This window comes from Sciurus vulgaris (assembly GCF_902686455.1).
Source record: "Sciurus vulgaris genome assembly, chromosome: 6".
NCBI lineage: Eukaryota > Metazoa > Chordata > Mammalia > Rodentia > Sciuridae > Sciurus > Sciurus vulgaris.
The window spans coordinates 124,113,078-124,127,191 of NC_136466.1; the positions used below are offsets into that span (position 1 = coordinate 124,113,078).

The 14,114-nt window shown below is 37.0% G+C and overlaps 1 protein-coding gene across 10 annotated transcripts in view; it reads left to right on the top strand.

Moving 5' to 3' along the window:
• Positions 1 to 14,114, top strand: part of PDE4D (phosphodiesterase 4D) — a 1,241,089-nt gene that overhangs the window by 972,587 nt on the left and 254,388 nt on the right. The window lies entirely within an intron of this gene.

The window sequence follows — 14,114 nt, forward strand, 5'->3', positions numbered from 1 at the left end:
TTGGTGCCTTGAAGCAATTTCATCTAAGCTCTATTGCATATATTCCCTTCAGGGACCAGGTGCCTTTTCCTTTCAGAAATCAAGGGGAAAGCACAGAACTTTATAATTTAATTGATTAGTAATAAAAAATAAAAAAAACAAATCCTATATCCTTCTTAGTTAATAGGCATCTGTCTGTAGCTATGACTCAAGTTGCTCAACTGAGCTCTACCTGACTTTTCTCATCTGTGAAAAGTAGACAATATATGTAGTTGGTAATGGCTCAATGCTCTAGGTGTTGTTAGTGTGACTTTTATCTAAAACTTCTCTAATATGACAGAAAAGACCCATTTGAAATAATTTATTACTTTATTCAATAAACCACATTACATTTATAGAAATACCTCCTGTGTAGCCAGGCCAGAAGAATTGGTTTATTATATATTCTCTCTCCAGGTATATGCCATCAGTGAGTTGAGAAACCCAATGACTCCAGGCATATTTTGCATAAAAAGAATTGTCCTTAAAGGACAAAGTAAAATTGGTGACAAACAAAATTCCGAACATTCTTTCATATTACTGCCTTCCAAGAGGTTAAGATCAGAAGACTTAGACACACATGTGCTTTGGTTTGAGAAATAATTGAGTCAACTGTCATAACAGAGGGCTTGAAAATATCTGAAGGTAGAATGAATACTTCACAGTGAGCCAGTCTGCTCCCAGCTCTGAGAATATGCAGCCACATGACCTCAAGGGAACTCTGGAAAAAAAAAAAATGAAGGGAAATGCTTTGGGCTTTGGAGCTCCTCATTTCCTGTAAGCAGGGCATCTCCTGCTCTGGTCTTACTGCTTCACCATTGTCTTCGTGCAGTTTTCCTGCTCTTTCAGAGACTGCGCCTTGGAGAGCCAGTTTCTTACAGCAGCAAGCGAGAGAGCTGGTTTAAGTCATCTGTGAATATGAGAAGCAGATTCAGCCAGAGGTAATTTTACTCTGTGTGCTGGCCGTAGCTGGGCCATTTGTTAGATGGCACTGCCTGTAGTCTGGAATGTCTTGATTTTGCACAGACATAAACTGATGGGCCTAAAAGATGCCTCTTAATAAAAAGAGTGTTAAGGAAGCCTGTTGGTCCCTGCCTAGTTATGACTAAGGTTAGCAATGTGTTAACTGATTTTGATAGAGTTGAAAAAATAACTGTCCTCGCTCCCTCCCTTTGACTGACGAAGGCAGATAACACTCCTTTGTGGGCCCTGTGTGCCTCCTTCAGTGAGTGGTGTGAAGGCAGCTGCTTCTTTGGGAAGTGCCAGCATGATGTGACCTGCTTACACCCTTCCTTGGCTGATACCCCCCAAGCCAGGGGTGCTCTCAAATCTAGGCAAGTGCCAGCAATATCATCTTTGGCTCAAATGTGCACTGGCCTGTAGGTACAGCTAGTATGTAAAGAGGGAATGTCACCAGCTGCTAGGTCTCAAATTATCGGCACGAATTGAGAGCTGAGAGAGGTGGTGGTGCATGTCTTTGCACTGACCAGTGTCCCTTGAGTGACCACAGTCTTGTCCCTAGAGCAGACAGGAAGGCAGCACTTGAACCTGGCATCCGTTTAGAAGTTGAGTGTCCAAGGATAGGCAGGCTTTCCCATTTCTCCACCTCTTGTATGAGGTGGGAGATGTTCTCATAGAGCTGAAGAAGGCAGGTGTGCTGTGGTTATGATGTCATCTGTGTACCACAGTCCGGGCACCATGCGCTTTCACAGCCACATTCAGGGAAGATTATTTCCTCTGTTCACAACGGGAACTGATACCAATCACATTCTAGAGTTCATTATGCAGAGCTGGGTCTGTGAACAAGTTAGTAGGGAGTTTCCAACCATCACCTAGATACAGATTTTTCCTCCTCCACATGAGCCAAGGGGACTTCCTGCTTCCTCTGCCCATCTGAGTACAGTTTTTATACAAACTGACAGTGACATGAGGTTGACTCAGTTTTATGTTGCTTTCACCTGCTGAGGGTCTGATCCTTTCTACAAGTCTTTCCCTCTTCCTCATTTTATACCTAAAATGTAGCTACACTGACTTGTTCTAGAACATGATCATGAACTATTTAAGTTATTACTAAAATATAAAGAAATATGTTCCATGTTTAAAGACTAAAGGAAACCACATAATATCTTTTAGATGGACCAGTTATAAGGGTCACAAACATGTTAAGAAAAATGTCATTTTCAAAATGCCCTCGTTTATTTGCCTTCCAAATCTAAATCACCAATCTGCCTGAAGGATTGCAAAGTCCCATAGCTTTGAAGTGGCACATATTGGTAATATGGGAATTTGAGTCATACCTTTATATACCTCTCATCAAATATTTAAGTGATTGGATCTGTAAAAGTTTGTTTGTAGTAGAGCACTTGCCTAGCACCCTGGGGATTAATCTACTCTATTACATCCTAAACTAGATATGGGAATGTTTTAATGTTTTAACTCTTCTTAGAGGCTCTCTCATATTTCCTCCCTCCTTTTCTGTCTGTCTCTCCCTCCCCCACACAACCTCAAAATGCCTTCTATTGCTAAAGTGAAGCAAAGTGAAGATCAAAATCACATTATGTATTTTTTTTCCCTGTCCCAGCTTCCCCAGTCCATAGTGAGCTTCTCCCTTCTTATGAATTGAAGAAGGAAGAGGGGCAGAAAGCTCCTTTGATACTTACAGGAAATCTGTCCTCTTCTCCTCCCCAAGTTAGTACACTTGTTGTAAATAATGGAAGACTGAATAGCAATTCTGACATATATGGCATTTAAATAGTCCTAAGGACCAAATTAATTTAAATATGTAAATGTTTGATGGCTTCTAGATTCCTATTTCTTAATTGACTGATGGACAGTGTCTTTAGTTTGTTTATATTACCAAGTGCTATATGTCATGTATGCACACACACACATGCTAAGGGATGTGTATGTGTGTGTGTGTTTGCATGTCAAGAAATATATTTGTTTCAAAGTAACACTGACTTAGGCCCATGAAAATAAATTGATATTTCCTTTCCTTTTAGAAATATCACATTAATTTGCAAGCATATATAATCTATTCATTATAACCCCTATACACATATAAATAATAAAAGTATTTTTTAGTTCATATAGGAAGCACTGTGAAATGTAGGCATTTTAAAACTTTTTTCTATGATTCTCATTGACCTATTTGAGTGCCTGCCAGAGACTAAAAACAGCTAAATGGCAGACAGGAGTAGTGTAGAGAAAGATGAGGCACTTGAAAAAAATTGACAAATTATTTAAAATAATATGGCAGCATTTCAATATTCCATGAAGAACAGACAAATAACCCTAGCCATTCATCTCATTGTGATCAGCTTTCATGCACAGTTTCCTAGTAAGTCCTAGTCAAAGCTCTTCTTTGATTTCACAAAAATTATGGAAGAGACCTGTATTTGTTTAGTTCCCACTAAAGTAGGCCCTGTGACAAGGGATACAAGTACTTTAATTTTTAAGAAGTTTAAGAAATATAAGTAAAGGAGTGGGAAGTGAAATAAGACATGGAAGGACACAACTAAAATATTAATTATGAAGCCAGTTATTTTCAGATATGTGACCTAAAGCAAACCAAACACAGTAATGTGTTTTTGTGATGATATGGCTCTTACCCCCCATCCCCTCTTTTTTATTGTGAGCTCCCTGAAATATGTACTAACTTTTATTTATTTGCATTTACTAAAGTGACCCACGAATACTTATTAACTGATCCATATTCATAAATATGCAATAATATTCTAAATAGATGTAGATTCAATCATTTAAGATTTATATGATATTAGATAAAGTTGATACCATGACTTCATTTGATATGCATGGATGGACACACTGGCCTACTTATGGAAGCTTAGATAAATGTCACAATGTTGGTAGATGATTCCCCTATAGGATGTTAACTCGGAAGCTGTCGTGGAAATGTTTGAACTAGTTTCAATTTCCACCCACTACTCTTAACACTCTTTGGAATCAAAACAGTTTTATATCCCTTAATTTTGATCCCTCTCTCTCCAACCTCACAGACCCCCATCTCCCCTTCAGAAAGTTTTGAAGAGTTAAATCACCTGTTTATACCTAATTACATGCAGCCCAGTGGTTGGTTTTTATGACAGGCACAAGGAAGTATGAGATGCCAGTTAATGTATATACTGTCCACAGTGCCTAACAATGACCTAAGATGACTCAAGTAAGGTTAAAAAGACTCTATTTATCAACACAGAATTCTTTTCTTTGAACTACAATATGGCAGCTGATCTTGCCTGAGGGAGTTTAACTTTGTTGTTTTAAATGTTTGTGTGTGTGTGTGTGTGTGTCTGATTGCTATTAGAGCTCCTGCATTAATACTTGATGATCAATATTCATTGTGTAATGGGAGAACATGGTCCAGAGGAGTTTAGCATGACCTTTTTAAACACTGACTTACAACTACAAAGTAAGGAATAATTACAACTATTTTTAGAGTTAATTATATATAATGCACCAAGCAGATAGTAGGTGTTCATTTCCTTCTGCCTTCTCCAGTTGACCTAAATCAAATTACTCATTCAACTAGTCACTGAGATTTTGGCTAATGATTAGTTAAAGAGTAATAATTCAGAAATTTTTTGAAAATCAAATATCCTGGGATTGATTTTATGCATGGATAGAAAAAGCACGTGCTATTTTGTCACAGTTCATTCTCTAATTCAAAAATTTTCTCCCTGAAGGCTTGCAATGCTTACCATTGGAAATTAATTATTTTAAGTTATTATTATTTACTATTAAAATATGAAATATTAAGTAATAGATCGCTGATGCATTAGCCATGCTATATAAATGAGTTTATTACAGATTAATAAAATAATAAATCAGTATATCTTAGCAGATATTAAAAGAACATCTGGTAACACAACCACCAACCCTATCCCAGATTTATTTCACAGCGTTGGTCAGACAGTGCTTTGTACAATTTTGAATTAGCACCGTCATTTAAAATGAAAAGATCTCACAGATGACTTCACATTTCCCTACAAAGGGGAAAAATTGGCCATGCTGGGCTCATTCCTGAGGGAAGGAACAGCCTACATAGCAGTTGACTCCTTTGAGGGTTTGCATTTACAATATGTCCCAACCTCTTCAGTTCTTATTATCCTAACTCTGAGGACAAATAGGAGTCACTGTCCAGTATCATTCTAAACTGCTTTTTCTCCTAACTCTCAGCCTGATTTACTCTTTGACAGCACCAGCCTAGTTTCTGGGACAAAGAGACTATGGTGTGGCCAGGGAACAGAAGCCCAGAAGGGAGAGCATCTTCTCCAAAGGAGGTGCCATCTTCCCAGATTATGAAAGATGTTACCTTAATATGACAATGGCTAAATCTCTGATGAGAAGATACAAACAGGACACACAAAGGAGGTAATCTGAAGAGATACTTTTTTCAAATGGTCCTTAGCCTTATGGCCAATGGTGATGCCTGATGGCAGAAATCTGTACCTCGTCCTCACCAGCATTACTAACTGCCTGCAGAAGTCATAGGCATGAAGTTACCTGAAGAATGACCTGGATATCCTAGAAAATGGGTGGGGGGCGGGGATGAGAATGAGTCTATCAGCAAACAAGCCTCTTAACACCAGTAAGAGAAGGTCATATCTCTGACTTCACAATTTGCTTTGGGCTGACAAAAGAATTCAACCAACACCCAATACAACTTACATTCTCCGCAGGGTCCCCCGGTGTTTTTCCTAGGTTACTACCAGGGTTGAGAAGCCAAACCACAGCTAATCTTTTGTTAAAATAAAAATGAAGGTTATTAGACAAGTTTATCCATTAGTTGTCGAAAACTATTTGGTTAACTTTCTTAAAAAGTGAATCTTCATAAGTATCTGATTCTCCCAATAAAATTTTTCAAATGGTTCCATAACCCTTTGTCATGCTTTCAGTACCACCTGAAAAAAAGGGGGAGAAATACAAAGGAATAATTTCAATTTTGTAGTTTTTGCTCAATGTTTATGTTAGCATGCCTGTCATTTTCTTCCAAAATTTGAAAATTCCTGGATTCTCATTAGCCTTCACTGATGACTGCATTTGAAAGTATCCAGCCAACACAAGTATCTTTTAAACTTCTAATGATGGTCACACAATTCCATTTTGCATTTTCTCCAAGAGTATTTTTTTAAACTTTTCCTAGTTCTTGGTCCTAAAGTTCACACAAAATATTTCCTCTGGAACCATAAATTTTCTTGAGTCAGAATCATAATCATACATCAGTGATCATTTTTATTTGTCTTTAAATCCTAGTGATTGAACAAAATGCAACACTTGAGTTCTTGACTGTGTGTACTGTTCTTTCAAGTATTTTAACTATAGTGTCTAATTTAATTCTCTCAACCACCCTGATTTCACCCATTTGATAATTGAAGAGAAGAGAAGTAAGCTATTAACCTTGGCAATATGACTCTTAAGTGCTGCTAAGCACCATCTGATATTACTTTAGCCCAGGGTTTTATCCTCAGTGATTTAACTAGAGCCTTTGGACACCTAAGGTAGAAAATAAAGTTGCATCGTGTCACCATTTGAGAAACAGAAAGAGAAATCCATCATTTTATATAGTTGGAAAAGCACAGTTCTCATCATGTTTCCTGAAAATGGCAGCCCCTGGAGCTGGGCACTGTGCAGTTCACATTGACACATGCAGTGGACCTGCTAAAATGCTCCCTCATGCAAAATGGGTTGTATTGTTCATTCCTTCAAGTAGTTCTTCAACTGGCTGCCCATTACCCAAAACAGCTTCCACTTAGGTCTCTCTTCATGCTTGGCATCAAAATTTGACCTTAAGTTCTCATGATTAATATTACATCATCCAAAGATTGCTGGGAGTTCCTCAGGGTGGACTACCCCATCTATAGCCATTTCTTTAGTTTCTGGTCATGGGGAACAGTAGTTGAAGACCCAGTTTCTCAGAAATAGTCTCTAAGGATTTAGAGGCAGGCTGCATGCAGGTTTAATTCCCTGGGGTAGGTGAGTGTGGTGACCTTTCCATGCTGTGTCAGAGATTAGCATGAAATGGTGAGTCACCATCCTCCAATGACCATGCGATAACACTGCAGTCATATTTTGCCCTCAGTGGTGTGTGACTTCCATTGAGTAAGGAGAGTCACTCAAGCATTGAGATTTAGCCTCACAATCTACCTATGCAGGCACCCAACCCACTTACAGCAGGGGAAAACTCTGGTTACTAAATCAATATTATTTCTATTTCTATTATAGGACTTATATGGTAAGAATAACAATAAAGAAAATAAATTTGGTTATTAAGGCTTCACTGAATATGCATTCATTTTCCAATATGCCATTTTCCAAAACAATGCATTCCATTTATCTTTAGAAAACAAAGTACATTTCAGAGAAAAAATGCTGACCATAGCCACAAAGCAGCTGGGCAGAACTGGAGTCAGAGTTTTCAACTCTGGTATACATGTGTTACTTTTGTCTCAAATCTTCTTTGTATGTTTCCAGGTTTTCTAGTTAGAGTAGGAACCTAACCCTAGTTCAAAACTACATCCCTGGACTGAGAAAAAAAAATGAATGATCTTTTGCTGTCTTGGCCTTTGGGGCTACCAACAACTTCATGCTTTCTCAGATTCTGTCTACCTTAGTCTAGAAGTCTGTAGTCAAATATTTTTAAGGATAGTTTAACAAAACCCAGAAAATCATGTTATTTGGTTATTCATTACCCCAGTCTTGGACCCTTGATATTTTTATTTTTACAATCTCATGATTTCAATTATGAAACAAAAGGTAACCTTAGGAAGAATAGCACTTTTAGGTCTTCAAAGGTGGCAACCACAGTGTGAGATTTTTTTTTTAATTCTTTGTGCTATTCAATTATGAGCTGGATCATGAGTCAGCTCTTGAACAGTGAATGCTTGATACCTTACTTCACCTTGTTATCAAAGGCACTTCGCAATTATCAAAGTTGTACAGGAAATAACAGACTATCTGAAAATATTAAATGTGTCTCCTTGCATGAATCATTTCTTACCAGAATTCCCATTCCTGTCTGATCCCACCTCCCGGGCTCTGTTGTCTATGGAAGGAACTATGGTCCTTAGTACCTAGAGCCAAGAGCTTTTTGTGGCCAATCAGAATGTTTGAAAACTGAAAAATGAAGTCATAGCCTCCAAAATACAAAAGAAAACTGCAGAAATCAATAGTAAAGTTTCATTAAGTGTTCAAAGCATAACATTATGTCAATTTCAATCATTGTTAAGTGAGTATTTATAAAAATTTTATTATATTTGAATAAAATCTTGTGGGTTAAATTTTTTCATTATGCAAGTATTCTCAAGTTTGCCAGATGACTGCAAAGGAATAAAGGCCAGTTGTTAGTTTAAGAAGTTTAATAATAGACATGTAATTTTAAAAGCAAAGTTATAAAGACTTTTTCCACATTTTTATAGCAAAAATAACAGTGTATAATATGGAATGCAGGTCCATTTTAATATGTTGGATATGATAGACAGTGGTACTAAATTAGTCAGTTTTCCCTAACCATGACAAAATGCCCGAGAAAATTAACTAAAAGGACAAAGGTTTATTTTGGCTCATAGTTTCAAAGGTTTCAGTCCATGATCACTTGACTGTTGTTTCTAGAACTTTGATGAGGCAGAACATCATCATGGTGAGTGTGGCCGAGGAAATCTACTCTCACCTCATTGCAGCTAGGAAGCAGAGAAACAGAAAGGGCCCAAAACAAGATACAGTCCCCAGGGCATGCCCACAAGAACCATCTCCCTTAATTAGTTCCCACCTCCTACAGTTTTCACCACCTCCCAATCATCTAGTCAGCCATTGATTCATAAATGGATCAGTCCATTGATGAAGTTAGAGCCCTCATGATCCAAACATTTCCCAAAAGCTCCTCCTCTGAGCATGTTATGTAGGGGACCCATGCTTCATACATAAGCTTTTGGGGGCCATTTCAGATCCAGTCTATAATAGAAGCAAACAAAGGCATCAAAACATTCCTACCTTAGCTACTACTCACAAGATTGTTATTTGTTAAACAACTTATGTTGTATACGTTTGTGTGTGCGTGTGTGTATATTACTTTTTTTAAATCACTGTACTTGGTTGAGCATGGTGATGCACACCTGTAATCCCAGTCTCTTTGGAGGCTGAGGTAGGAGGATCCCAAGTTCAAGACCTGCCTGGGCAATTGAGTGAGACCCTGTCTCAAAAAAAGAAATAAAAGAGAGTGGGGCTATAGCTTACTGGTAGAGCTCCCTTGAGTTCCATCTCCAGTACTACATCCCATGCCCAAATCACTGCACCTTAATGAAAATTTACAATTACTGTAAAGAGACTCCTAAAAAAAAAAGGTTAATTAACTAGCTGCAGAGAAGCTACTGCCTACAAGTCAAACTGGGAGTAACTTGGATATAGAGAGATCTGACTCACTGCAGAACTGTCAGCCAAATGAAAGCTTAAATTTCATGGATAGAGGGGGAGAGTTTTCTCATATTGTCTCTCCATATGGAATAACATTCTGCCCTGAAAATAGAATATTCTGGCATTATCTCTTCTAGCTCATTTGCCTTCAACTTTCCATAAAGCAGCTTCTGCCAAGTGACATATTTAAGACTCAACTTTTTTTTTTTTTTTTTTGGTAAAAGTACTAGACAAAGCAGTCTCTGTAAGAACACACAGGGAATACGCTAGAACACACTAGAGTGGTTTCTCTGAAAATCAGAGTTCTGTGTTGTTTGTGAGTATTTTTTAGAGTTCACTCCATGCCTGGAATGAGCAGCCTGCCTTTCTCTCCAGAAGAGTACAGACAGATATATAAGGTCAGGGAATAGTATCCAACTCAATTTTCCTATTTCTTTATTCATTCAAAAAAAATGTTAACAGTGCATATGATATATCCATAGAAATTATTTTGGAAAAAGAAAGAAAAATTAGTCATTTTGAGAGAAAAATCACCATAATAAAATAAAAATACATTTTCTCAAAAGTTATTCTTGAATACATTTATATGTATGCTTGCTGTCCCATACAAAATTATTTGAAATATATGAAAGTCTTAATTCTTAGAATGAAAAATTATTAATTTTTAATTATTTCAATGTCATGTCTTCCCCCCAAATAGGACAAGAGATGAAAAGTTTCTTTCCTACCATTTTTATCTAAGACTTGCGGAATTGCAATTTAATATTTAAAATTTCCAGCTAGTGTGCTATTTCCTCTACCTGTTTGATAATTACAAACTACCTGTAGCAAAAATAAGAATTTCAAGTTTAGAAAAATATTCTTTTGCTGAGATGCTACTTGCAATGCTATCTGTTTAGTTCCTCAGGTCCTAGTTTCCCCAGGTGATGTTCAGCTTTGGTAACTGAGTTTACATCTCAATTTAAGACCTTGAACGTGCTGTTGAACCTCCTCTAGACTTAAGCTTCCTTAACTACTTGGTGAAGGAAATAATATTACTAGCTCATGGATATGTTTTAAATGCTAAATGAGAGAACAGAGCATCCTATCCAGTGCCTGGTGATCATGAGGCAAGGAGAATTCAAACATCTTCAGATTCCCTTCTCTGGAGCCAGAAGGCCTAAGTTCTGACTTGGTCCTTCCATTCAACTTTCTGGGGAAGCACCCTTATCTAATAAATGTGTGTACAATGTCTTCATGTGATTGATATAAATAAAAATGTTTAGTGGCTCTCAATAGGTTAAGAGAGCATTGACCAGATATAGCCTTCCCATCCAGAAAACATTTGTAGGTCCACAGGCAACTGACTGGCAGATTTTTCAACATGCCACAAGCACCTGCTTCATCCTGCCAAGATATGGGGAAACTTTTCCTGGAAAAGTCATTTTCATTTCAATTGAGCTTCCAAAAGATCCCTATTAGAATCTGAACGCTGTATCTGGGTTAAAGACCACATTGCATAATAACTTCTCCAGATTAAGGCTGATTTTTTTCCTCTTATATACTTAGGAAAGAATTTTTCCCTTCTTAACAATGATGCTGGGTCTGCTCACTGCCTGCATAAGACTTCTCCCAGTGCATTTTGTTTTCCCAGTTCCTATTTCTTTGGAAGCATATTTTTTACTGTAAGTATATTGTAGGAACTCTGCTTTGTTGAAGAAGGTGGCTAAAGTAACATTCGGGGATAGAGGTTTATGAAAAGGAAGACAAAGGTGAGACTCAATTTTTGAAATCTAATTCCAGCTGTGAGGCAAATGCCCAAAAAGGGCACAGGAAGAATCTGTAAAAGGCTTATCTGCTACTGTTGACCAAGGATTTATTCTGTTGTTTAGCAAACAATCTGTGAGCCAGATATTGTGTTAGGTACTCTGAATACAAAGATGAACAAGCCCCATTCCATGTTTCCAAGGAACTCAACGGCATTACAGAGGTCCAAGTGCCTACTGGGGCCAGATCCTAGGAATACAAGGTGGATAAAACAACTCTTTCTTCCGTGGAGTTTCCAGTTAGTGGCCAAATGTAGAAAGAATCATGATAATAATGCTGATAAGGACTTTGAGCAGAGGCAGCAGCAATATCTAGAGCTCTGCATTAGCAGGCACCTAATTCAGACTGAAAAACAACATATATAGAGGAGTGGGCACCTGAATTAATTCCTGGAAAAGAGAGATAAAAGGAAGAAGAGTAATCTTGCCAGAGAACCATATGCAAAGATCCAAAAGTGATAGAGTGTGGGATTGCAGACTGGGCACCATGCCTTCTTATTTAATCCCAGAGGAAATCTGGAAGGATGATAAGTGTGTGTGATGTCCTCTTTTCATAGAAAAGGGTATTGAACCTGAAAGGGGCGGAGTGTTTTCAAAGATCACACGGTAAAAATCAGTGACTAAAGAGTAGCTGAGGTTTTAATGTCCCTATGATCTCCACTGTGCAACCATACACTGCAAATACATTGCACAAAGTAAATTAATGACAATAAAGCATATTAACCCAAGTTGTTCACAGAATGAATCAAGCCAAGGAGACTAATCTTCTCAGATTGATTTTTACTGCTGCTTAGGTTAGAGCTTGCAGGCAGGGTAGGATGCATATTTTTCAGAAAGGGAGAAAAAGGTGAAGGATTTCCTAGATTGACAAAGCTTGAGCAGATTTGGGGCAAGCCATGTAAGTTTGGATGGCTGTCATTATAGGGGAGGAAACTAATTATCAAGGGCAAGTCTAACTGACAGATTGAATGACAGATACAGGTTTTTATTTAACCTACAAAGAAGGCTGAACTTGACTTGGTCAGGAATATTGAAGGGTTTTAATCAATCAGTTTATTTAGCAATTTAAGTTTTGTGTCTTCAAAAGATATCTTAAGACAATTTAGAGAATGAACTTTAGATGTGTAAGAAGGGAGGCAATAAACCTATATATAATCTATTATATAAAGGGAATCAGGAAAGGTAGAATCTGAGCCAAGACAAAACATAAAGCAGTTATTTTAAATCAAATTGTAATAGAGTATTAGCACCAAATAGTAGCATAGGCTTTTCAGTTTTACTGTTGCTGTCCTCCATAGTTTTTAAAATTTCTCTTTTAAAACTTGCTTTAAGTAGTGGGTAATTTTTATTGAGCTCTTATTTATATGCCAGATACTTTGCTAAGTTTTTTTGTGCTTTTTAATCCTCATAAAATCCCATTTTATCTCTGCTTTTTAGCATAGGAAGTTGAGATTTAGAGAAGGTTAAATAACATGTTTGAGATCAAACTAGTGATTAGTGGAGTTCAGATTTGCTCATGCAGTCTCATTCTCAGAGCTACTTCTTAACCTCATCTTACACACCTTCCTGATCATTAGGCATTTTCTCATAAAGCAGATCTGTTATATCAAAGAAAACTTGTTTGTAAAGGGTCCTTAAAGAGAAATTGCCCAAGTTGCCTGCATTTATTTTGCCTTTAGTTTTAATAGGTATAGGGGAAACTGTTATCATACAAATGTAAATTTCATGGTCCTGATGAAAACTTCTTTCTAAAATATAAATTTTCCTCATTACTTGTTATGTGAGGAATTCAATAATTATTGAGCCTTTTTTTGTGCATTTCTGACATGGTATTTTGCAAGTTCTGTTTTAATGAAAACATCAATATATTAGATGTTAGAAACATCTATATCATAGATGATATATAAACAATATATCAGTGTTAGAGACAAGGATTTCATTTGGTAGTATGGCTTATTTGTCCAGTGGTTTATTTATTTTCAAAAATCTTCTAAAAATTATTCTCATTAATATAAGTTACTCTAAGTTAATTTTGCCTTCTTTCTTGAGATAGGTATCAAGAGTAATTAAACATAGGAGATTGTTGTGAATTTGAAATAGGAACTTAAGTTTTAATATGATCAATAATATGATTGACTATGCACCAATAACATTTGTATGTATTTAAACAAACAAACAAAAACCTCAAAGGATGGTATTTGTTTTTAAATACCAGACTTTGATCAATGCATAAATAGTTTTGTTCTTCAAAATCAAGTAAATACTTTCTAGAGAATCAATGGATCAGGCAAGTACTTTGAATTCTCTAGGTGAGAGTTTTTTTTGTCTTCAAACCTTGTGCTTCCAGTGATTTATTTTTCTCTTTAAGAATGAGAGCCAGGCACGGTGGCATATATCTGTAATCTGAGAGGATCAGAAGGCTGAGGCAGGAGGATCACGAGTTCATAGGCCAGCTTCAGCTACTTAGTGAGGGCCTCAGCAACTGTGTGAGACCCCGTCTCAAAGCAAAAAATAAAAATGGCTGGGGATGTATGTAGCTCGTTGGTTAACTACTCAGGTTCAATCCCTGGCACCAAATTACAAAAAATAAACAAAAGAATGAGACAGCTAGACCAATAGTGGCTACAAGATTCTAAATCTATACTAAAACTTAATATTTATGGGTCCACTTACATGAGGTATTTGGAGTACTCAAATTCATAGAATTAAAAAGTAAGAATATAAGAACGATGGTTGTCAGGGGCTGGGAAGAAAAGGGAATAGGAAGTTGTTATTCAATGGGTCCAAGTTTTCAGTTAGGGAAGATGAGAAAGTTCTGGAGATGAATGGTTGGGTGGTGGCAGAGGGTGTGAATATATATAATGC